Here is a 25,642-nt window from a genome sequence, read left to right as displayed (position 1 = left end):
ATTTATAGAATTTGCTGCTTGCATGGGAGTGCTGAGAAGTGTGGTAGAGTAAATTTAGACAAATGATAACCTCTCACAACCCGTTAAAGCTCTTATGACTGAATACTGCTTGCTGATGGTAGACTGTCCTTAGAAAAGGTCTGAGAATTCGGAGGCCTTAATGCAGTATCTGGAAGCTGCAGAAAGTCTGAAAAGGAGTATTCCCTGCTTGTGGTGGCTTTCCTCAACAGAAGTTGGAAGCATTTCCCCTGGGCCCTGCTATAGAAATGCTTACTTTGCAGTTGGCCAGCATGCCTAGCTGCCCCACAGCCCGTGCTGCTGCAGCTTGCTTGCTGCTCTTTCCCTCAAGTAAGTCAGAATATTTCTAGTAACTGCAGTCATGCATTTACAGTGCATTGAAGAGCTACTGCTGACCTGGCTGCTGGTCTGAAATGGGCTAGACCATTTAACTTCAGGTGTGGAGTGATATTACCAGCAGATTCCACATTCAGCAAGAGTTCATCTCCTTCTGCAGAAAGGGAAACATGGAAAACATTGCTTTAGCAAAAAGCAGGTCTACTCTTTGCACTAACACAAACATACTGTGTTTGTGTTAGTGTGTGTAAATGTGTGTAGTTTAAGGATCTGGCAGACAGACTGACAACTTACAGACTGATTTACAGGCTGATACACCTGCAAGAGTGTACAGGTACTTCAAAGACTGCATCCAGCAAGCAGGACTAGAAAAGTTTTGTTTCTTTCTTACATCAGGGAAATACTTAATTATGCAGCTTGGGCAGTTGAACAGCTCGATTAACAGTATAAAGAAAAATAGATTAAAAAATATCCAGGAAAATGGAGGCTAGTTAGCTCTTTCTTTTCTGATGGATCTATTAAATGAAATCATATTCTAGCACAGCCCTCTCAGCTATGATCTCACAACTATTAGTTAAGCTTGGTCATATGAAAATGCCATTTCTTTTCCCAGTAAGAAACAAAGGTTTGTCTGTAGCTTCTCCCCTGAGCCCCTGAGGGTGCTCAAGACTCTCTTATGTGCCGTTGGCTAATGCAATAGGCAGGTCGTAGTAGCATCCAGTTCTTAACCTCTAAATCCCTATCCCAAAGAGGTAGATAATTTATGGTTTAACTGGCAGGGTGCAGCCTTCAACAATGCTGGAACACTACTTTAATTCATGCCCCTTGAGCTACTACAGACATGCCACTCCATCCCTAAGAAATGTACATGGATCATAAATAAGGTTAGATGTTATTTTAAGTAATAAACATTGAGATACAAAAGCTTCATTGCAGCCTTCTGTCTTCGTCTGTCTCTTCATTTCAACTATTTTTAGTTTGTAGTCAGCATTATGACTGTGAAATCAAGGAACACTTGGACAATAGGTACATAAATAGTTATGGATAGGTCTCCAGAGCCTTAAACATTAGCAGAGAATTCAAGTTAAATACTATCTGGGACTATTCAATGGCTTAGAAATGTTGCTGTGCTTATACATATTGATATAATTTAATTTCCTATGGTGAAAAAACTAACCTGGACGTTGGCAGTGGTGGAATGGTCCACACAGAAGCTTTGAGAGTTGCAAATCTATGTATTACTGAACGCAATTCTGCAGAATGAGCTGGAGCCATCTTCGACATTTGTCTGCTTACACTTCACAACAGTGATCTCTGAGAACTTTATATAGGTTAAAACTGATTAAAGCTGTGTTATTACTCATTTAAGAGTTACCCTGCCTTGTGATAATGCTGCAGTGTTGCTGACACCTGTTTGAGATATTAACTGCTGGAGTTGTCAAAGAAAACATAGTGCACATCTGCAGACATGCCTGAGAGTAAAAAGAGATATTTTTACTGGTTTTCCAATAGATATTTAAAATATGAGTTAAACAAATAGCTTGTAAGGATAAAAGCTGAGTGTGTATCAATGGATACTGCATTGCTGTTGCTTTGGGTTCTGATAAAAAATGACAACAGTGAAGAAAACTTGTATAAACTACTGAACCTTTTTCAGTAACTTGCTTTTTCTGCATGTGTTTTTCAAAGACAACTCTTTGATATTAAGTTGCCCCTTGAAAAAGTCTCTTATGAAGTATTAGTTAAAGGGTGCAGAAAAGTAAGCCTTTTATGCAGAGATATAAAAATATTTTTTAAAACATTGAAATTTCTATTTATGAAAGCAGTAGCTATGCAGACATTGATGTTGGTAAGAATGTTGCAAAATTATCATGTAGATTTTCTCTATTTGTTTTTATTTCCTTTTCAAAGTTTGTGAGAATAATTTGTTTTGATGTGTCTTTGGAGGGCTGGATCATGCAGGACAGTGTGCAACATGGAAGATTTTCACCTCCCTGGGTCACCCCTGCAAATGCAAGGGTAGGAAGAAATAGTAAAGGTTAAGAGTCCACTGAAATACAAATGTATCTCTGCAAATCTATAAAGAGAAGAGTGAGGACCAGTTAGGCAGAGGACTGATTTGAATGACAGCTTTGGTGATCAGGGAAGTTGTCAGCATAGCCTCCCGTTCCATGTTGTGACACTAAAATCAAGCGGGGGCCCTGGAATACATCAAGAGCCAGAGCCAGGACTTTCTTGCTTAGTAATTAAAAGTCTCATTTTAAGAGGGCAACAAGACCTCAGGTCTTATCTAGGCTTAAAAAAGGGAGAATTTAAATTCACATTTCCTGTCCTTGAAAAGTGTACTAGCTTCCAGGTGACAAGTCAGTCTTTAAACTTGTGGTGAGTTTACAGCTGTGAAAAGGGGAAGCCCTCCTCTTGCTGCTGCACCCTGTGCCTGCTGGACCACTCAGGGAGTCATTTTAGATCACTGAAATGGCAGAAAACTACCTCAGAAGAAAGGAAAAAATAACAAAGAAGACAGCATCCTGCCATTCCAGTGAGCTGAAGTGGCTTGAGGGAGCCTCTAAGCAGCCCAAGAACAGGTGTAGAGGGAGCAGGAACACTCCTCTTTATGGCTGTGTGCAATTAAACCAGTACATCTGCTTCTGAAATGGTGCTTAGGATAATCTTCTCTTGATTCTGGGATTGCTGAGGTATGTTGAGCCTGAAGGAACACAGAGCAGAGCAAAAACCTAAAACAAAGTGTAAGTCTAAACTTCTGTTAGAGCATGTGCCTGGTGGTGTCCTGTGTGTATTTCATAATCTGCAAATACTAGGTAGGAATTAGGTATGTTACCCAGAAGACTTCTGATTGGTACATGAGTGACAGAATCTGAAGCCAACCATCCTTCTCAGGTAAAGTAAGTCTTCCATTTCACTCTCTGACTTTTAATCTCAGCCCCAGATCAGTCTTCTTTTCTACTTCTCCGCATTCTCCTTCTGTCCCAGTTTACTCCTTTTTTTATTCCAGTTCAGCTTTTATCTCCACTGCAATGGAATGCATCAGGCCACACTTATAGAAGCAAACCACACTGTAGCAGGTGTCTCACAACTGTCTATCTCTGCTCCCAAAATACTTTTGGGCACAGCGTGGTGGTCAGTGCAGGTCAAGGACTATCCCCAGCAGGCAGTTTGAAGAAGCAAGCCTGCTTTGAAAGGCAGTTGAAAAGAGACATATGGATGTGACCAGTGCCATGTCTGTCCACCTCAGAGTCTACGGACTATGGAGACATGTAGTGACCTTTATCTACAGCTCAAATCCACTGAAACAATAAGAGAATTCCCTGCAAACAAGTTCTAGCACCCAACTCCACAAAGTGCTGAGACTGTAAATGTGGTCTTACTTCTACATCTCTAAGGTGGAAGGAATCAAGTATTTTGTTGCCCTGACATGCACAGTTGATAAAGGAGACTGCTCAATAAGGAGAGAGTTACTGGAGAGTTTATCTGCAAAGTTTTGAAAAAAGTTTGTAGAATATGCTCAAGTGACCATAAAATAAAACTTAAGAAGTTCTACCTCAACATGAGGAAGAACTTCTTTACATTGAGGGTGGCAGAGCACTGGAACAGGCTGACCAGGGAGACCATGGAGTCTCTGGAGACATTCAAACACCACACAGATACATTCCTGTGTAATCTGCTGTAGGTAACCCTTCCCTGGCAGGGTACCAGATGATCTCCAGAGGTCCTTTGCAACCCTAACTATCCTGTGATTCTGTGAAATTATAAAAAAATATATATAATGTTTAGCACCCTCTTTCCAACCTTTGGCATATGATTCAAAAGAAGAATTTTTCTTAAGAAGATATCACCAGATGTTTACTTATCACGCTAAAAATAATGCATGGCCTAAGCCTCATAATTTGAAAGAGGTGAGCTACTTTCATTAAAATTTCAAACATGCTCAATTCTAAGGTAAGATGTGAGGAAAATTTGGGGAATCTGCTTTTGAAAACTGGTGGGCAACTTCAATTATGAGCAGAGCTATTACTGTTTACGTTTGATCACAGAAATTCACTTTACAAAAACCGAGAAGCTGGTATTTTATTCTAGTAATGGCATAGAGGAGTTGTGATTGATTCTGCAGAAGTGACAGAGATGTATCTGGACTAGGCAAGAGAATAAAGCCTGCGAAATCAAACTGAATATATTTTTTGAGAATTTATTCCAGCACTTGACAGAAAACTGAGGTAACCCTAACAGGAACAAAATCCAAGTCAATATTACAGAAAGAATAAGAAAAATCACCAGTGAATTTCCATGTGAAAGTACAACCATATACCATTCATTCTTTACAACTGTTCAAATTTGTACATGTTTCTGAAAGACAGACTGGCTTAGTTTGTTGGCAATCCACAACTATTTTGAAAGCACAAATGAAACTATGTTACTGTACTGTAACATAGCATGACATTACTATGAAAGACTCAAGACCCCTCCCTCCCTCTCTGATCTCATTTGAAGTGTGACAACATCAGATTGGCATTGCTAATGCACAGCCCCCCCAGTGTATACTGGGTCTCATTTTTGCATGCTCTGAACTAGCTTTCCATAACCTCTTCACTTTCAGACCTGTAGATGTCAAGGACTTCTAGCCTTGAGCAGGCAGGAATAATTAGTACACACGAACAAAACACATTTATAAAAGACAACATTTTAAAACTAAATGTGCTTGGTCTTGGACCTTCTACAGTCTGCACATGATCTACAGTTTGATCTCAGGAAAACTATTTCAGCTTCAGACAAAAACATTTGGAATTTTAAGAGACTACTGAGAAGTCCTTAGAACAACTTTAAGAACATTACTGTTATAACTCAGTAAAATCCATTAATGTTTCCAATAACATTGAATCTAAACATGCATCAGTGTGAACCATGAATGATAATTCCAAGTTGCAATATCGCCTAAAATTTCCAGATATCACAGAAACAAATGGTTGTGGTCATTCACGACACAACACTGCACAACGTAAAATAGAGTGCCTCTTTTTAATACATGTATAGAAATTCCAGAAGTGTGATGAGACAAAAGCAGATATATTTATTTGAATTAATTTATAAGACATGTTAAAGCTACTATTTAATAAAATAAAAACTGATTACCAGGTAAGAAAATCTTTTTTGAAATGCTTTCTCTTTTAAAAATGTACAAATTCCTTGCCGGCAATCTTACAAAACACATACATGCTGCAAAAATGAAACATATAAGAGCAGGAGCAATGACAAATTACCTCAGCTTTCATCACCACTTCATTTGATTGAAACTGTTCTCATGTTCCATTAAATATAATAATATATTTGGAAAATGTAAATAACCTAATTATATTTTCTTCTTTCAAGCTGCTAGGCACCAGTCATATATTGCAGTCATATAATAAGAAGATCTCTGCCCATCTGCAGCCAGCTCCAAACTTCTACTAACTTAGAACCTGTGATTAATGAAGAAGAAAATCAGGACATTGTTAGAAAAAAATGAGCACTGGCAAGACACACACTTAAGCAGTCTTGAAACTCTGCATTCTCAGCACACTCAGTCACACAACCTAGATCTTAACATTAATAAAAATTTATATTTTGAAAGTTATTGCTTTATAGTAATTACATTATGCCACAGGTGGGAGACTAGTTTGTAAGCAGCACAGTAATTCCATGTATGTGACAAGATGCACAGTCTTCTCCATTACAGGGCTTTATTCAAGTAAATAGGAACCTGAACACCAATAATTAGTCAAATGATCTTTTTATCAACTTTGGAGAAGAGGGCCGCCACCTTACCTTACAGGAGTAATACGAATGTGCCAATTTTCAGGCAAGTAAGGAACCTACACCATGAAACCAAGCCTTCTTCCATCTCTGCTAACATTTGTGATAGGTGTAATACATGTGTGGAACTGCATTGAAAGGAAGCATTTCCTTTCTAGGAAAGCTGTCTCAGGATGTTCTCTACTTGCACCCTTCATCATCACTGCAGTTCATTGTACTATCTGTTGTTCAGGAGTTGTGTTGAGGGGAAGAGATTCAGATTGAGAAAAGATAAAAACATGAAAAGGGTAAAAAAAAATGGAGGAACTGCATTTGATGGGAGGGAAGTGAGCAGAAGCAAGCAGTACCTCTTCAGCTGGCTTTGCTATGACAAAATGTGCATGGAACTATACTTTCCAGTAACCCAGTTTCAGAGACCTCCCTACAGGTCTGAAAGAACATCACATCTTCAGAAGAGATGGTGCCTCAGAGGAGGCCTTAATAGCTGAGAATTTTGGAAGGCAAGACACAGTGAAATAGAGTTGAATCAATAAGCGATGATGGTCAGACTTCCTGCACAGTGTTTTACAATTGCTCTATTTTTATTAACACATTACAGCAAGAGGACATGTTAAAGTAGTGTTTTGTCCTAGCAGTATAACTACCTACTTTTGCCTCCAGTGGGAGTGCAGAGTTTCTCTCCCTTGTTACTCCTTTACCTACTCTTCCTGTACCAAGCCATGGAAGAAGGCTGGCAAGGACAGGAAGTTCAAAATTTGTATGGAAAGAAGGCTGTGTGTTATCAAAACTGAGTGAAATATGGGCAGACCATTGGATACTTTATTCTGGATTGACATGTGAGGAATCTTACAAGAATATAAACAATTTGCCTACCTTCTATTTCAGTCCAGTTGACAGCAACTTCTGCTACAGGTATTTTCAAACACTGGGCTATATAAAGAAGTTCCACGTCAAATGCCCTGAAGAAGAACAGGAAATAGAAAATACAGTCACACTTATTTCTAGAAGAAAGACAGTGGCAATGTTAATTAAATCCCTTGCCTGATTTAATTGGTATCAAGCGCATAACTGAACTAATTGTTCAGTTATGCAGTTGATATCAGTGCTCTACAGGTCAGATGCACATGGAAGGGAAATTTATTCCCCTGACTGAACATCTCAGAACACAGGCAATATACAATATTACAACAGTAACAACAACACTTCGCTGCATTCTGTTTTTGAAAGTATAGGTCATGCTGTGTTCAGACCGCTGCTTGCTTTTCATTGCGGCCACTATCATGGTTTAAACATTTTTAAAGACCATGAAGACCAAGCAGTCAAACGTACAGTGTCATTCCACACCTTTAGGAGTTTCATCAAAGGGGACAACTACCTGCTGTGGCTTTATGCCCATTTGATGATTTCTCCTTGTACTTTTTAAGTCAAGAAACTCAAGGCAGCAGCACAGAAGTGAGAAATTACCTAAGTTACTGTGCATAACAGAACCTGAACAACAGTTTTACTTTATCCAGTGACCATTTAAAGCACAACACAGAAACCCTCTTGAGACACTTGTGTTTTTTGCTGGCACAATTTTTTGCAGGTTGTGCAGCAAAAGGAACTGGGGAAGTGATCCTGCTGTAAATCAGCTGCCCTTTTCTGCCCACTTTGTCCAAAATATACCTCAATCCTCTCAGTTCTCCGTGCAGAGAATTGTTTGTGTGTTTCATTGTTGCAACTGCATGCTCAAATGGGCCTTCTGGACCGGAAACACTGAAGCTTTTGATATCAGACAAGTAGCTTAGCAGCTTGTAATGCTCATGTAAAAACCAGCACATGAAACTGCCAGTAGCTACTATTGACAAGGGTGAATGCAAATCACAGTTATGAAGATTCTGCTGATTTTTGTTAAATTTCTTAGATTTATTGATTGCTAGGTCTTTTTTTTTTTTCCTCTTTGTAGTCTTCAAACGTCACTAGGGATGTTCTTGTTCCTTAAATGAGTTTTAATAACTGGAATTTTAGCTAAATAGTCCCCCACTCCCCCAATAAGCAGCTTTCTAAAATACTAGTCCCTATTGGAAAAAAACTGTCAATGGCCTTCCACATGTAGTTTCTACTAGATTCAAAACATATTCAAATACAGAGGTTTTGGGTTTTTTTCCCCAGAAAACTAAACCTTGAAGGTTAAGGAACTGGAAACATTTTAGCCAAGCTGTTGATAAGATTCCCAGTTTGAAGTCAAGGGAACAGATATTCAAGGCCAGCTTACAGAGAGCTCTTGTAAATGCAGCTGTGAGGCAGTCAAGTACGATTCAACATTAGTCCACATTTTCTCTCAATAACTTCATAAGTTTAGATTTTCCTTAAATTCTCATTGCTAAGTCCAAGACATTTTTCTTTTAAAATGAAAAAAATCTTCTGTTACTGGAGAAAACGTATGCAATAAAAACCCCACATTATTCATTCATGCTTCAAGGGTTGCTTGAATTCAAGTCATTGGTAATTCCATTTAACATTACAGAAAGGGTAGAAAGAGACAGACAGGTGATCAAGAGCAGGCACAGAGTCATACTTTAGCAGGCTGCTAGCCAAGTTCAGATGTTACTTCCTTCTACCTCAAACCACCCTCTCCTTTTTAGCAGTGTATTTCTGCAAAACTATTAATGAACGCAACAACAGCAGTCGACTTTGAAATGTGCTGCAAAGGCAGCATAAACAGATGTTATCTACAGAGACTACGCTTACTGTGCATGGAGAGTTTAGAGCTATTTTTTAAATTTGATTTTGATCAGGACACAGATCTTTTAATTGTCACCAAAACAGTTACAGGAATACATTTTTTTTCCTTGGTGAATTGAATCTGCTCAAAGCAGCCTTGCCATTTTACTGCTTTCTTTAAATGAGGGCTTAATATTATTTCATTAATTATGCCACAGTCTCTTTTGTTGAAGTTATATTATTTTTTTGCTGACATTTTACATTTGTAAGCCAAAACCCCCATGTATTCACCTTTGAATGTTTATGAATCATGTGTATTAAGACTAAATCTAATTTTGTAATACTTACTACTTAAATGACTAAAAATCTTAAGAGACGCAGAATAATTGTCTGATGAATTAGACTATATGAGCTCCTCTAAAAGTATTACTACATAAAGTATTAGCCTAGTGAACTGGTATTTGCAACAATTCCTGTGGACAACTGATTACTAGAATGTCAGCATATACATCACAGAACAACAACATTAAATAGTTCTGTGAACTACAGTGCTCAAAGTAAAAGATTAAAAGTACAGAAATTAATCAGGTTAAACACTAATATTGTTACATGTGGTTGCCACTTGGGTAACAGTGAACATATCCCAAAATTAAAAAAAACCTATTCAAAGCTGAAGGGAGAATGACTTTAGTAGATTATCACTGGGGTATCTTTTTTCTTCCCTTTCCCCCATCACCTTTCAGTATACCAGAATAGTTAATCAGAGAATAAAGACCACAGTATGTTCAATACACTGATAGCATTACATCCATACTGCAGATGACCAGACGCAGATGGTATAGAAGAACCATACAGAAGCTTCCACAGCCAGAATTTAAGTGTGAGTATGTTACATGGAGCCTGTCCTAGAGGAGATCAAAGCCACACCAGTGGATGAGTCGGTGAGTGCGATTTGCCAGGATGCCATTTGTGACTAGTTGAGACCCCTGGTGGCCTAGTGGTTAGCGTGCAGGACTTTCACTGCTGCGACCACGGGTTCGAGTCCCCGGTCTCCTGGCCTGATGGAGGTCGTTAGCCCTGTGTGGCCATCCATCTATGAGAAGGACACTCTAAACAAACCTACGTCCTGAGGACCTCACTGCCATTGTCCAAGCTTGCTTGGCCCCGGCAGATGAACCTTAGGATTAAAGGGTGGGCTCAGTTCAGCGCAGGCTGTGTCTCACCTAAAAAAATCCATTGCGCAGGTTGGAAAGGTAAAAAGACCTTTCCCCAAATCTTCGTTCGCGAAGATGGGCCATTATTTGTGACTAGTTAATATGAGACAAAAGCACTCTTAGAAGCAGCAAGGTATTACTCACACCATGTACTTCATCCTGCTGCAGAGACTGAAAGTAGGTGCCTCTTGGAAGAGGGACACACAGCTCAGAATACCTAAGTTTGGCTCCAGCCTGAATGAATTCAGGCTCCAATCTAAGTTTAGATCCAAAAGTTAGACACACAAAAATATACGGTGTGAACAATTTCCCCATCTATTTCTAGTGGCTCCATTATGTGTTAATTGACACTAATATGTAATGTAAAATAAAGAAAAAATTCTCCAGGTAGTTGTGTTTTGGTTAAGTTACAATTTAAGACAATGCTGGCTAAAATTCATTTGAACACCAAGTTGGTAGGTGTTTAATTGAATTCCATCCTTTTAAACTGAACCCTTAAAATGCTTGAGCTTATAAAATACATATCCTGAAAAATTATTCTGTATTTTAAAATTGCACTAGGACTCTTCTTTTTTTCCTGGTACTATATTATGAGTTTCAAAAAACAAATTCAGACCTTCAGTTATAAAGTTTTAACTGGAATTCAGGACTTTTGTACACTCATGATATGTTTTTCCAGTAAACTCTTAATGGGTAGAGAAAAATTCCAATAGTCAAAGAGGTCTGAGAACGAAACAAGATGTCAAATGGGTTAGTCTGCCAGCACTGCTCTAGCTAAACTGAGGCTTTTGAAAGTCCGCATATGTGTGCCAGGAGCAAGACTTTTTGTAAAACAAAAGAGACAAAGTTAAAGTAGCAAAATGTTTTTGTGTTGATTAGACATTAATAAACAATTCTACATGCCATGCAGAAAACCAGGAAAAAAATTCATTCCATGGCTTGTGTAGGTCTACAATGCCAAAGAAGTGGGAAAAAAAATCCCTGTAGCAATATGAATGCTTATTTTTCTGTAATTTTTATATGGTGAGTCACATTTAAAGATTAGTGACAAATTGGATAAACAAACGTTAATTTTTTATATTGATCTTTCCAGTTTTAAAAGTGAAACAGCATGGCTTGTTCAGTGCACAAGGCAACTTTTACAGACAAAAGTAATAGCAACCATTTGATCTAACCAGTGATCTGCTGCCTTGGGTAATATAATAAATTGCAACTTCACAAAAGTTTGTCAATCAAACCAGGACTAGAACTATGTTTTTTATCATTATTCCAGGTAGGACAGTAATCGCTGCTATGTCTGGTTCTCCTAAGGATGGACATTTTCTGGTTGGAAGGAAATTTATAATTTTGTTTGGTTGTCAGAAGAAAGCAATGATCAAATTTAGGATAGGAAAATTCTGCCAGTGAGACCATTTAATTTTCCAATATTTCTCCTGTGCATCAAAATTTAACACAGTTACATTTCTCAAGTCGAGATTGTAGATGCAGAACTAGACCTTCTTTTGTAGCCTGAAGTAATTACAACTGTCTCTGTTATGTTTTTATAATATCTCTTTTAATTTTCTTTTAAGTCTTAAATTAAAAAATGTGCTCCATCCATTTCTGAAAAACAGATTAATGGTGTAATCAGATTCAGAACCTAAAACACAAAGCATATGCTTGCTCTCTGTTCAAAAGGTTGCTCTCATTTCAAACTAATGTCAAAACACTGCTATTTAGAAAGTAAATTTCAAGAATGTTTGGTTTGCATTCATATATACAGAGTCAGCTCTCCGAAGAACAGTTAAACAAAAAGACAATGAGAACACTCACTAAAATGCTAGTTTAGGATTTAGGTATTACTACTTAATATTGAATGTATAAACAGTTTGCAGAATCTATTGATTTTCAAATTCTTTCTAAACTTTAAGGTTAGATTAACAAAATATTCTAGGAAATCTGTTGGTCTCTTTTTAAAAAGTGTTACATGATCCTTATTGCCATAATGATAGAACTGTATTTTTCCTTGTATACTTCAGTTTGCTTTCAAGATTTCCTAAGTATAAGCAACTATAAATCAAATTCACCACAGCAAGAAGAAAAATGTGGTCTGTTTCCTAGTATTTTTAACATTAAAGAGGTGATATTGCCATCAATGTCCACTGCAATGGAAAACATTAAGAAAGCATAAAAAAGTGAAGGTCTAAGCAGGTAGGAATTACTAGGTAGCTGATTTTATAGTAATTTTATATTAACATCATGAGTAAACACATTTTGCATGAATTTTAGTGTAAATATTTGTTATGTGCTCACATAAGAATTCACCTAGCATTGTAGTACCCCAAAAAATCCAAGCCTGACAAAACTTGAGCAGACAGGACAGATGATCTGGTTTTCGCAGAAGCCTCATGTTCATTCCCTTCAACAGCTCACCACATGCTCCAGTGCAGCAGCTGGGGAGCCCTCGACAGACTCAAGGACCAGGATGCTCTCAGATGGCTTTTATTTGATTAAATGATGCTTATTTGTTGAATATTCTCCAGCACTCTCCATTATTCCCATTCTCCAGCACTCTCCATTATTCTCCATTATACCCAGAACATCTGAGCTCTGACCATCCTGAACTGAACTCTTCTTTCAATACCTAACAGAGCTGCACTTCACTTGTAGGATTTTAAGACTCCAAGAGAATCAAATAATTTCTTCAGATGTTGAATAGCCCCAGTGCAGTGATGCAGAGGCTGTAACAAACCCAGCTTTCAGTGCCTTTTACCCAATATCAAGATAGTGGTTTCTCTGCAACTCATTCATACTGGTCTCAGTATGAATGAGTTGTTCTGTAACACAGCTGGGGACCCCACATTGTTGCAGGTTCTGGCAGAAATACAATACTGATGACTACTTCTTACTCTTACGTTTTCATACTCGTGGTAGGTACAGAACCTCTATGATACAATATCTAACCAGTTTTTATTTTCCTTCTTACACACGTTATGCAACGGAAAGGTATTAGGGGCCAGAATTTTTTAAAAGAAAAGGCTTCCACTACTGATCTATTTCTGATTCTTACAAAATTACATACAAAAGTATCTATGGAAGATCTGTGGGATGACTATTTGACGTCCCTATCTAATTTCCAACTGCAATTATTGCACTTGTTTGTACAACACTGACATTTAACTTAGGACTATAATTTCTTTAAATTTATCCACTCTCCCCATATACTTATACCTCCCCATGTCCCAGTTTATTTCCAGGTCTTATAAATATTAACTGGGAAAGGGACAGTACTCAGTTTTGTGCACTGACAAGTTATCTTCCAGTTGCACATGCTAAATGACTAGCTGTGAAGCTGGTAATTACCTTTTGAATCCTTATTGTAGTTTTTTTTCTTCAGCAGTGGCAATAATCTGAGTTTCTCTCCTCTAAGAGGGTTTCAGTTTCCACAAAACTTGCCAAAGCTTTTGATCTTCAAATCTCTACTGTTCTGCCAGATTTGGTTTAAATTAGCCAATAAACATGAAATTGAAAGCAGGGAAACACAGAGACTGCTGATGGACAGATGAAGATAAAACCAGACAATATATTTCCTGTTTTAGCAGAAAATTAAACCAAACTAAAAAAACCCAAACAAGCTATTGTTGTTTTAGGCAAATTTGTGACTTGGAATTATCTGAAGAGCTTCTTTATTGGAAGAATTTGTGTTATTCTTTCCTTGACAAACAAAACAAACATTCCTCTTCACTAACCAGTACATTTTTGATAAATAAGGGATTAGTTTTTGGATTACTGTAAATAAAAGTGCAAGACTAGAAGGCCAATTTTATAGCAGTACATACAAGGCGCAATGAATTAAGAAATGAAAATCTGTGTGTTACACATCAACAATATAATTACTATAAGTCAGCAATATTCTTTTTTCATTGCCTCTATTCCCAGATAATGGACAGCACATTTATTTTTACTCTTTCATTCCTTTGGTGATACAAAATTGAATTGGCAGAAGAAAACTTAAGATTTTTTCTGTAGAAAACACTTTATATAACCAGTAAGTGCAATTAAATCTTCAGTTTGAAAAAAAATAAAATTTAAGATTGCATTTTTACAGCTTAAACTTATTATCCTCATTTATTTCTTTCAGTTTTCTTCTTGAAGAACTTAATTTATAAAGTGAAGTTAAATAAGGTAATTTTGGGATGTGCACTTCTGGACCTCACATATGTGTTTAACCATGTATTTAGAAAATCCCTCTATGTGAAATTTAGAGAACTTTACAGATCAAGTTTGAGTTTGGAGGTAGCAGCACAAATCATACTTCTGGCTCAGCTAGTTTCCTTTAGAGCAATATGCAAACCACTTGGGTAGAAAAGTGAGACAAAGTGATTTTCTGAACGTTGACCGCTCACAGTTACAGATTCCATACAACAGAAGTTCTATGTTCCACACTTGTGTGCCCAAACACTACATTCACAATTTCATTCTGGAGGAGCAACGTAGCTCAACTATCACTGCCAAACCTCAACCTAAAACTAGATGTATTGGAATTGATTAGGTACTGTAGGCTTGCACTCATTTTTGTACGGGAACACTGTTCAGTAATTCTGTTCCCTGTCAGCAAGCAGTAGCCCACGAGAGATTTTCTTGAATGAAGACAACAGTTTGAAAATATTTGATTATACTTAATTAAACTATCCTTTTTAGCAACAATTTCGGTGCAGGAAATTTACAGAAATTATAGTAATTGTGTGGAAACAGTGTTTCAGTCCCTTAACAGTACTCATGACTGTATCACTCTCATAAGGGAAATGTTCTAGCTAAATTACAACAAAAGGAGCTCTAAAGTAATTCAAAGAATATGAATCATCTTCTATTGTCTCAAACTAATGATATGTATCAGTAGTCCTCTCATCAAATATTTTAGCAAGAAAATAAGAAAAGAATAAGCATTTGCTTTCACTTTGAGTCTTCAGCAATTACAAACATCAGATATTGATTCTAGGTAAAATGTTTTGCTTAAGCAGTACTGAATTGTAAAGAACATAGAATTTCTCGCAATTACCAGGATATTTGAACATAACGAGAAATCTAAGCTGCCATGCAAGCAGTACTACAACTGGTTAAACTGAGCAGCTAGGATTTATACACAGACATGACATGCTTCATAGGAGCTGCAATACTAAAATTACTTTTTCAAAACCATGTTCAATTATTAAAAAACACCCAACAACAAAAAAAAGGAACAATTTACCACTCTTCTATATGAAGAGTTGAGAAAGTCTGCAAGGCAGCTCCTCTGGTTAGAAGTTTAAATCCTCACTGTGTGTCCCTGATCTCTTTGACACAGAGAAACCAAACAAGGAAGTGGAACTTGTACATAAGACGAGTTCAAAAGTAAGAGCGCTGTGGACAAAAGGCAGTAAGTAAGATGGTTTCATTTAAGTGATGAGTGAAGTGCTTGAACAGAGCTGTCTTACAGGACAATAATCCTGTTTTGTGACAGTTTTCAAAGTTTGTAAACTGATTCTGTTTTGCACTGGAAGGAAAATAGAACCTATCAATTGTTACAGTGAAACAAAATTACAGCTGAAAGGGAAAGACTTGCCAGTCAAGCACAGCCTAGGATAAGGGAAGTCCCAAGTCCTTTTTTCTGCTTTCCCCAGTTCACAGCAGCTTTTCACTTGGAAAAATGCTTTATTAAGTAAAGCAGGAACCTACACCTGGATTTCAAGTAATGAGTGGGAAGACCACAGTATCTTCTGCACGTTTCTTTGGAAATTCCCCAAGGAAAAGAAGAGTGAAGGAGGAAGAGCATGGCATGTTACACACTCTACTCCACTGGACACTTATAAGCTATTTTTTCCCTCTGTCTAGTCCTCTTGTTTTTCTAAAACTTGGCTGAACAGATGCAATAAATTCAAAAGTTACCAAGACAGACAATGGACAATAAGCCAGCAGGACACCATAAAGTGCTACTCTTAAGAATACACATTTAAACTAAAGAGGTTCCAGCTGCTAGTCCAACACAAAAATTGAAAAAGTTTTTAATTATTAAAAAACTCCAGATGGGAGCATCTCCTGTTATTTGCCACCTAACTTAGTTCATTCAAGACTAAATGATCTCCAGAGCTTGCACACACCATGTTAAGGCACTTAAGAGAATGCAACTGGAGAATGCACCTTTTTGCAGTATACGACAGACCAAGTAAAAATCAGGTCTTAAGTAAAGGCTCCTGTGTAAGATAATACTTCATTTTATATTTCCAGCAATGTTACACAGTCATCTCTTTTGTTCTTTTGCTTTCAGGGATATATTTTATGTTCCTGGTAAATGTTCTCCCAGCCTACTCTTTGGGTACATTTTTGTTCTTGATGCAATAATCATTCGGATAAGTTTGTCCGTGGACTCCAGAGGCTGGAGTCTGGATTTGCAGAGGTCGCTCTTAGTCTTTTATTCAAGACAGTTCCCAAACAACTAGAACTCTGATCTACAAATCACTTCTGAACTCACTGCTGGTCTTAAGCTCAATTTAAGTGATTGTATCTAAGATTGCAAACCAAGTATCATGTAAAATCTTTAGGAGCCATCAATTTAACTGGTAAGCATCTCTGGGTGAAAAGAGATGCCTTCACACCTAACAATTTAGAACCTCACTTGAAAAATGAGAAGATGCTCAGCTTATTATGCAACAGCCTTTGGCTTAAATTAAAATCCATAGGTTGTGCCTTTCAAAAAGTGTTCCAGTTAATGGTGGATCTGGTGTGGCTTCTTTGGCTCTGTGACCAAGAACACAAGGCTGCCACTAGTGCCAAAAGGGAAGCGCTAAGAGGCTGCATGATTGTCAGACAGTGAAACTGTGCACTTACTTCACAAAGAGGCGTTCCTGGGTTATGATTATCACTCCTAAGACTATTTATACCTGTCATATTTTAGATCCATTAAAGTACATTAACAATTCTGGAGGCAGAACAGAATTCTTGATGTCTTCAGACTGAATTTAAGGTGAAATTCTGGTCTCAATAAATCCTATACAGCTGCTTATCACAGCTTCATTCTACCGTTTTAGATGCCATTAAGTACAGAGAGACATCCCAACATCTAAAAGACTGTTCTGCAACTGTTTTATACCTATTGCACTATAGAATAGGTATTTTCTTCCCACTGTAGTAGTCTTTCTGTCTTTTTGTTTCAGACTAGGGACAGCTGGACAACGAAATGAAATGGGCTACATATTTCAAACAAATCAGTTCTACCTAACCAGTTGGTGATTCCTTTATTAAAATCAGAAATACATGGAGAAACAGGAAACAGACACATCCTAAAAATTGTACTTTTGTATTAAAAGATAAAAGTCCTCTCCCCTATGTAGCAAGACCTTCAGAGATGAAAAGAAACATGAGTGCACTGAAGAAAGTTTATCTGCATCCAGTACCTGATCATACAATGAAGCATTTTTTCTAGGTTCAAATTTCTGAACATTACCAGTGTATCTTGTTTTGAACTTTTGTAACTGTTTTAGTAGTTGTGTATATATTTTAGAATTATTTCAAGTATTAAGCATCAGTATAAACAAAGCTTACTCATGAAAACATTCAACATGATGAGCACAACCAATGATGCTGAAAAAATGAGCCCAGCAACGTGTCTGTTGCAATACAAGTCCCATGCCTGTACTTTGTCAACTACTCTCTGCCAAGACATCAGAAAACCAGATGCAAGATAAGGTCATGTGCCTATGCATCACTGTTTATTCCACAAGAGCCACACATAGCCAGCACTGTCTGTGTGTTCAAAACTCACAAATTTTACAATGAGTAATAAAGAAAAATTACACCACTTTACCAAGAATTGAGATAGTCTTCAAACAGTTGGCTGCTAATTATCCTTAAATCACTTTAAACAGGTTTCAAGATTTGCAGGTCAAGCTCTTGCACTGGAAGGGAATCAGTAATAAATGAACTCATTTTCCTTCCACTCTAGCCCCAGTACTGGTTACTAGTTACCAATTTTATCAGGGTTTAGAGGCTCTGTTTGTGACATGTCCTCAACTCGAAAAATTAAATCCATAAATTGGAACACTGACTGAAACAAGTACAAAGTGCCTGAAATCCAGAACACATCCTCTGTATATGATGGAGCACATCCTAAACTTACGACAATCTTTTCCTTATTTTTAGCTTCCATTCTTTTACAAATATTGATTCTTTAATTGCAGAATCTGTAGAGCAGATAAGCTCTAGAAATATAAATTAAAAAGTTATTACTTAAACTAGTATTTCAGAATCAGTGTAATCTTGTGTTGAGAACCACATAAAAACTTCAAAGCACTATACTTTTCTGCTTCTTATAGCTGCACTTCTTCTACTGCTAAATTCTGAGCCTAAATCAGTTTTTTCTACAGTTTACAGATAATCTAAAGTTTATTACAGTTTGCATATGGTGCATACAAATTACTTCAATTTATTCAGGTTTGGTTTAGCTTACACTGTTTACTGTATGAATACAGTATATATGTTTAACAGCACAGATAAGCGTGCAGCATTCCTAGGAACTGAATGTTTTCCTTAAATATTGTGCAATGGAAGGGTAACAGAATGAAGTACTTGTTGCACTGATGTACCTTCAAACAAATAAAATGCCATGGTGTTAGACAAACATATAACCTCAAATTAAATAAATGCAATGAAAACGAAAGGTTTAGCATCGTTCTCGTGCTACTATTTCTCACATAAAATCTCTCAAATCTAGAGCTGCTGCTGCCCTCGTAGCAAAAAGCATCAGAGTCACACTGCTGCCTGTTGGCTCCTGTACTTGTGCTTCTGAACTCACAGACTATGACCCATTCCACAGGCACATCCCTTGCAGCTCTGGCTGGAAGCTTGCACATCACTTCTGGCACTTTGGGAAACTAGCTACAAGTACCTCACTCATCTGTGTTTAAGCAGAAAATTAACCTCAGTTCTTTCAAGTCAAGCTCTCAAAAAAGAATGACTATCCAGGGAGGTGTTCTTGTTCCCCAGGTTTTTGAATTTTTATTTACAATAAAAGTTCTTCCAAACACTGTCATTTAACTAAGGACTCTGAGAAAAGAAAACCTCTTTAAAAGAAGGTGAAATTAAGATGCATCCTTAAAGGTATACAGGATGACATCAGATAAAATGAAAATACAAAACAGTTACCAAAGAAAACTAAGTAGGCAACACATGGTATTTATACAGAACAGAACAACTTCAAAGAAGTTAAAGGAAGGATAAATAGAGCATTCTGTACTGCATTGAAGTAGGCCCACTGGATGCAAAGCAGTTAAGAACTCTGTGGAAGCTCTTTCTGACCGCCCATTCTTGAGGCTTCTAAGCTTACACCTAGGTCTTCAGACTACATCAACTGGATTTCAAAAAAGTTGAAGAGAATTACAAAAGTCAATCTCTGTGCATATGTATTAAACTAAAGCCATGAGAATTTATACTCACAGGCCATGGCTGGAGATTTTTTAGACCTTCTTCTACTTTTTCAATATCTGCAAATTTTGTAGCTCCATCTGCATCAGCCATAAGAATTTTCTTCCCCCGGGAACTAAAGACACCCTCCAATGAAAATAGTCAGTAAAAATCAACACTTTCGAAATCAGTATTTGTCATAAGCTAGATGCAAAAGACTCCAAAAATCTAATGTAGTAACAAGAACAGTGATATTTCACAGAGTGAGATATCTCACAATTGAGTCTTAATATTCTGCTACTAACCCCAATTTACCAACTTATATTATAATAACATCTAGAGACTTTACACACTGTGAGGTGTCCCACAGTGACACACAATGCATGACACAAAAGGCTAACAATCCCTCTAAAGAGAAGGTTCCAAACTAAAAGCTTCACAAACCAAAATCTAAAAGTCAACAAGTTGCTAGTCAGCTGTAGAAGGGAGCACAAGAAGCAGTGATTAGCAGCTGCCAGTGCACTGAATGGCTTTTCTATGTCATTTCAGCTATGGAAAGGAGGATGCAGAGGTAGTTTTTCCCAACACTGTTTCAAGAGAATTCAAGAGTTATTTCTCAAAACTAATTTAAGATTCAGTCTTAAGTCACAGTATCACTGCAAAATGTTTGTGATGCACAGGTCTCACAGATTGCTTTGCCATGTGCTTGGTCAGAAAAATTTCACAATTTTTGAAGGGGTCCAGATAGGAAAACAATTAGCAGTGGGTTTGACCAAAGTACTGTCACAGCCAAGCATGTGTGAGTTTGGAAAACCTTGTCAAGGAAGCATACACTCTACACTCTGCACTGCAAAAGTGTATCACACAGAGGATTTTCTCCTTCTCTTGAAATAACTTCAGAAGTATATACCTTACAAAAGCTCCATGTGTTCTAATATAATGTTCTCTCCATTTCCTATATTACTCATTTTTCATAAAAAAATAAAATTGACACATTAAAGATAGAGCATAAAATACAGATAAAGACAAGTCACTGATAACTCACAGATGATACTACCCTTTTTTGTAAAAGTAAAGTGTTATTCATCTTAGGAAAAAATATTCCTTCTAAATGCGTAACAGCTATTTTATTTTTAGGACAACATGATTTCAGGATAATGTCTATGTGAAAGCATAAATTGTGCTGTTTCTGCTATCGAGTGTGGGTGATGACAGTGGGCTTCAGTAAAAACAAACTTTGCAGGATGAAAATGCTTCTTTGTTAGCCATTTTAAAAAACACATCTATGACCTGAAGAACAAAGTTTGGAAATTTGGCTGTATTTTGTCTACAAAAACTTAACTTTAATCTGTAACAGTTTGGTTGGTTTTTTTTTTTTTTTTTGGTTGGCTTTTATAAACACAAGTCTATTTCTAAGTGGAACTAACATGAATATGAAATTCAAGGGGTTTTTTTCCCTTTGAAATCTCATACAAAAAAAATGTCTTCATTATTGATCTTCCTGGCAAGAAAATACTGTTTCCAAGATCTCAAATAAGTTTATTTTGAAAAACAGGTTTTGCTTTAATCTATAGAATCTGTACTCAGTTTTCTCATAATCATTTTGTTAATGCATTGAATTCAAAATGTCAATCAGCACAAGTCTATCTTCTGCATATTTGGTGGTTCAAACAGAGAAGGAGATGAAAGTATCTATTACCATGCTGACTGCTCCTCCTTTCCCTCGACTTTTTACCGAAGAAAGCACTTACACTTTGTCACTTCCATATTTCTTGCAGTACTCCATTGCAACCTGACAGACACACAAAAAACCAGCATAAAACAAACCCAGGAATCAAGGTAGAAGTTTACGTTTGCTCACCCTTTAAAAGAAAATAAATTAACAGCACAGAGGTATAACCACTTCAGTCAGCACAAATACATTGCCAGTGTTCACTGGAGTCTGCTCGGGAAAATAAAAACCAGTTCACAGTCAAAACAAGAAGACTGAAGAAACTAGTCATATTCAAAAGAACAGGATACTCCAAACCCCATCCTCCCACCTCCAAAAACCTCAAACCTAATTTAACTTATACTATTACAGACCTTTTATATTAACACCAAGAGTTAATAAAAGAAATATAATTTTCTACTACAGCCACCTATTTATCACTTGTCTTGCTGCTGTTTGTGGTTTTAAAGAAAAATTCACATTGATCTAAAATCCCATTCACACTGCAAAGATCTGCAGATTTTGTTCCATGCTGTGAGGAAGAGAAAGCACGGATTTTCTCATCTTATTTTTTTCTAAAGGTTGTCTTGAGTGCTTGTAAGTCCAGAGGCCTGCAGCCGTTGTATGCTCAGTTAAAAGAGATGCCAGAAGGAATGCACGGTAGTCAAAAATATTTATGAGCAATCCTTAATGGACAAGCTTAAGGAAAGTAAATCAAAAAGCAGTATGCATTTTAGTAGCTACCTCAAACATCTTCCAAGCAGTAGTGAAAAAAGCCCCCAAGTTAGTGAGCCTTCCTTTCCAGTGACAGACATCAAAGTTGAACCAGAAGAATACAGAACTATTTTGAAAATACTACTACTGACATAGGGATTTTTAAATAAACAATGCCATGAAGAGTGTGAAGAAGAACTATGTCAGATGTTCTGTCAATCACAGTATGAACTGGGTATTTTAAAAGACTTTTTAGCTTCCTCAAGTTCATATTCACATCATCACTATGCATACATAAGAGTATTTTGTAAGAAATTTCTTGAAGTTAGGGTTAGAATTCTGAGAATCTCAGCTGCAGGAAAATGGCAGTAACAGTAGCCAACCAAGAAAACTAGAATTTGCAGAAGAATTATATGTGTATTCATGTGCATACGTGACATCCACGATGTATAAAGAACAATGACAGAAAGCACTCAGAAATATGAACTTCTATTGTCAACTATTTCAAGTACCAAAATATAAATGCAAAAAACTGTTACATTCCAGAAATGTATAACAAAACCCCACACCTCTGATTGCTTGGGAAGACAATTGTTTTTCTTACCTTTGTAGTTTGATCTTTACTGCCATCATTAACCACTATGACTTCATAAGTCTCGCTTCTTGAAAATAAAGGCAGAAATAATATATTTAATTAATTTCTTAAGTAGGCAGTAGGTCTTTCAAACATCATTATTCTTTTCTCTCCAGTAGGTTTTAAATCATTCATGGTTGCCAACGGACACTAATATGATATAGTAAATTTGTTAACATGGCATAATTAAAGAATTTCATCATACTTGATGAATGTACCATTACACTGGGTTGTCATGCTACCATCCAGAACTGAAAAATCAATTCAATTGTAAAAGATGAACACTCGGAACATTATCACTGTTGAGAAAACCCAAAAAGAACAAAATCCACAAACTTTCACAATGGGCTTCTTACCTAGAGAACAAATTATAATGAAGAACAGATACTTAAGAAACTTGTTGGAACAAACTAGGATTTAGTTTAGAAAGTTAAATGTATGGCTAATCTTTAGCTTTGTCTTGGAAAGATAACATTCACATGAAGATTTTTTCATCCCATAGCAGTATATTAAATTATTACTTAATTTAAAAATACTTTTTTGCAATTGATCTAAAAATAACTGATAAGAGACAGAAGTGTTACTTCTAAGTAGCCAAGTATTACTGTTTAATATACACCAACATAACAAAGTAACTAGATCACTGCTTATTATACATAATACACCAAAAAATAATGAATTTTGAATGCAAAAAGAAAATACCTGTCTTTTTTCTAGATAATCCAAAGCTTTATCCATCATAAGAGGTACTAGAGAAAAGGTAGAGGAGGTCAGGTTAGTAGATTATAACAGGTAAAGCACCAAAAGCACTTTCACAAGCAAGCTGTAAACAACCACAAAGCAAAGCTGAGCAAATCGACTCTTTCATATGACACTACCTTCAGCAAACAAGCTTAGCAGCTGCAACTTGAAGTTCTGTCCTTTCTGAATGCAAAAAGAACACTGAAGAAAATCACACACATGATAAAAGACATGATAAAGATATTTCTTCTGAGGAACCAATTTTGCATTTTGAAATTTGTAATTCTCTACACAAGATTAGAAGAAAAAGAAATCATTCTTCATGACTGACCTTGAAAACCAGCACTGACTATCTACTTAAGCAAGCTGACAGCTTGTGTACTACCATGTTTAATTATTTCTATCACATCTGAAAGCCTTCACTCAATATCAGGTACTCATATCTATGGCCAAGTCAAACACAAACCTGTGAGATCATCCTTTTTTCTGCTCGTTTGAAGCTGCTGCTGTTTAAAGAGTGGAAAGCTCTCAAATAAGTTTTAAAAGTCTTTTTTTTTACTTCTTGCCTTGCAGCATTTACAGGAGCAATGAACAATCATTCTTCTGGGGTTCATTAAAACAGAGGACTCTTACAAGTGCCCCATGCTATTTTTTGCAGCAGAAATCAAGTTACACAATGACTTAATTTTGAAATTCAATGTAAATGGACTGTTTTCTGGAAATTGTGTCCAAAATCTGACACATAATCTGGCCTGCCAGAATCTACCCCAAACATAACTGACCTCTGCATTATTACAATAACAACAGATAGATTTTCTTTTCCTCAAAACAAGAAAAATCTTACACCAGTCTTCCTCGTCATATGAAGGCACCACAACAGAGTTCCCTTGTAGGGGGATCATGTATACTTGGTACAGGTTCTTTCCTGCCTTTAGCGTTTATGAAGAATTTCTCTTCTTTGTGTCGGTGAAGGGTTGGCATTTTTGGGGAGTTACATAAGCAATTGCACAAATCTATGATGAAAAAGAAATAAGAAAAATTGTTGACCATTCTATTAGAAGTTGACCTAGCTGTTGAATGTGCTACAAAGGGCAACCAAATGTATTTCAATAATGAGGTGGGTCAATGCTGTGGAACTTCACCCACTGATTGAATCACACAGGACTAAAATCCTCTCATGCCGTTTGGTTACTCTTAGTCTGAGCACTGTCACCATCATTGGCTTGTTACTATTTTTGACTGCAAAGTATGCAGATGCCTCCAAAGTTGTGGTCCAAGCACACACAGCCCCTTCCCCAAGTAATCTCAAGCACACAAACTGGTGCGGCCTCTGATCCCACCCTGTGCCACTGAAATCAAGGCCTTGGCTCATGACCAGCCAGTCACATGTGCTTGCAAAACAGAGGCTCTGATCACCTTATGAATAGCTAAAATAAAGCCATGGAACTTGGGGTTTGGAGCACTTTATTTGGTGACACCACATACAGAATCACAGAATCAATTAGGTTGGAAAAGACCTCTGAGATCATCAAGTCCAACCTACAACCGAACACCACCATGTCACCTACACCATGGCACTGGGCGCCACGTCCAGGAAACACCTCCAGGGACAGGAGGCATATGTGGACAGGAGGACTCCGCCACCTCCCCAGGCAGGAGGCATACGTGGCACTGCGGACAGGCAGCAGAATTCCACCTTCCACGGTGTCCAATTTCTGCAACTTGCAGGGTATTTCAGCCATGCAGAGAAACAGCGATTTCCCAAATGGCTACCGCGAACGGGCGTTACCACATTTCCCAAGGCGTCTTTATCCCCTCCGCAGGTCCCCGGACGCCTTGCCTGCACCAACTCCCGCACCAGAGCAGCCCCGCCGGCTGATGCCCGCACGGCTCCCGATGCCACCCGTTGCTCCAGGGCCAGCCCTGCCCGGGCCCGCCGCAGCCCCCTGGGACCCCCTGGCAGGGCCGCGACTCGCGGGCAGTGCCCCCGCTCCGCAACGCGGGGGCGGGCACGGGGCGGTCTGGCGCACCGCCCCCGCCACGGAGACCCCCGGGCCCGCCATGACCGCGGTGCGCGGCTCTCACCAGGACGAGGAGGAGGGTGGCGAGGGTTGCCAGCGCCGCCGCGGGAAGGGATAGGGACAAGGGCAGAGACGGCGGCAGCGGCGGCGCCACCGCCCCCCGCGGCGCGCGGGGACGGGTCGCGCGGAGGCAGCGAGGCGGATGCGGCCGCACCGCCCGCCGCTGCCGCCGGAAGCCGCCGTCGCCCCCTCGCGGCCGGGCCCCGGCAGTGCCGCCGATATGACCGCCGCCGCCAAGGCCGGTCCGCCTGCAGAGCCTGCCGCCAGGGAG

At 38.1% G+C, this 25,642-nt stretch overlaps 1 long non-coding RNA gene across 3 annotated transcripts; it reads right to left on the bottom strand.

Annotated features, from left to right (window-relative positions):
• Positions 1–4,542: 4,542 nt before the first annotated feature.
• LOC113964953 lies at positions 4,543–25,477 on the bottom strand. Of its 3 annotated transcripts, XR_003533358.1 has the most exons (7): positions 25,376–25,477; positions 24,073–24,303; positions 23,252–23,298; positions 22,520–22,577; positions 21,352–21,432; positions 7,033–7,118; positions 4,543–5,825 (listed from the first exon to the last, which is right to left on the bottom strand). It is a non-coding gene; the product is annotated as an uncharacterized LOC113964953 (long non-coding RNA). The 3 variants fall into 3 exon arrangements; XR_003533356.1 differs by lacking the exons at positions 21,352–21,432; positions 25,376–25,477 and having other exon boundaries at positions 24,073–25,075; XR_003533357.1 differs by lacking the exons at positions 21,352–21,432; positions 23,252–23,298; positions 25,376–25,477 and having other exon boundaries at positions 24,135–25,075.
• Positions 25,478–25,642: the final 165 nt, after the last annotated feature.

This window comes from Neopelma chrysocephalum, unplaced genomic scaffold (genome assembly GCF_003984885.1).
Source record: "Neopelma chrysocephalum unplaced genomic scaffold, ASM398488v2 Primary Assembly neopelma1_43, whole genome shotgun sequence".
In the NCBI taxonomy this organism is placed as follows: Eukaryota; Metazoa; Chordata; class Aves; order Passeriformes; family Pipridae; genus Neopelma; species Neopelma chrysocephalum.
The sequence above is the reverse complement of the archived record's forward strand: the minus strand, read 5'-3'. Positions and strand labels throughout refer to the sequence as shown.